Raw genomic sequence first — 847 nt, forward strand, 5'->3', positions numbered from 1 at the left:
GTAAGGATTTCCTTGAGCATAGTTCACCTGCTCTGTTTGAATTCTTGTTAGGAGTTGACAATCTGTAGGAGTGTGACCTTGAATTCCACAGACTTCGCAATTTTGAGTTATGGCAACCACGGTGGCTGGAGGTGATACATTTAAACTTTCAATTTTCTGGGCAAGAGCATCCACTTTTGCATTAACATGATCAAGGCTACTTATCTCGCACATGCCCCCTTTTGTTTGAGGTTTTTCTACCATTGTTCGGTCGCTTCCCCACTGATAATGATTTTGGGCCATGCTCTCGATAAGTTGATAAGCGTCGGTGTAAGGTTTATCCATAAGCACACCACCGGCGGCGGCGTCTATTGTTAACCTTGTGTTGTACAAGAGACCATTGTAGAAGGTGTGAATTACTAACCAGTCCTCTAAACCATGGTGTGGACAAAGTCTCATCATGTCCTTGTATCTTTCCCATGCTTCGAAAAGAGACTCGTTTTCTTTTTGCTTAAATCCATTTATCTGGGCTCTTAACATAGTTGTTTTGCTTGGAGGAAAATATCGGGCAAGAAAGACTTTCTTCAACTCATTCCATGTGGTGACTGAGTTGGAAGGAAGAGACTGAAGCCATCTTCTAGCTTTATCTCTTAACGAGAAGGGAAAGAGACGAAGTCGAATTGCCTCTGAAGTGACACCATTAGCTTTAACAGTGTCAGCGTATTGGACAAATACGGATAAATGAAGGTTTGGATCCTCGGTAGGATTTCCAGAAAATTGATTTTGTTGCACTGCCTGCAACAGCGAAGATTTAAGTTCGAAGTTGTTTGCTTATATTGCAGGTGGAGCAATACTCGAATGCGGCTCA

General features: G+C 42.4%; 1 non-coding gene across 1 annotated transcript; it reads left to right on the forward strand.

Annotated features, from left to right (window-relative positions):
* The first annotated feature begins 412 nt into the window (after nucleotides 1-412).
* On the forward strand, nucleotides 413-519 carry LOC127109025 (small nucleolar RNA R71). The gene has a single exon (XR_007796514.1). It is a non-coding gene; the product is annotated as a small nucleolar RNA R71 (small nucleolar RNA).
* Nucleotides 520-847: the final 328 nt, after the last annotated feature.

The sequence above is a fragment of the Lathyrus oleraceus genome, chromosome 7 (genome assembly GCF_024323335.1).
Source record: "Lathyrus oleraceus cultivar Zhongwan6 chromosome 7, CAAS_Psat_ZW6_1.0, whole genome shotgun sequence".
In the NCBI taxonomy this organism is placed as follows: Eukaryota; Viridiplantae; Streptophyta; class Magnoliopsida; order Fabales; family Fabaceae; genus Lathyrus; species Lathyrus oleraceus.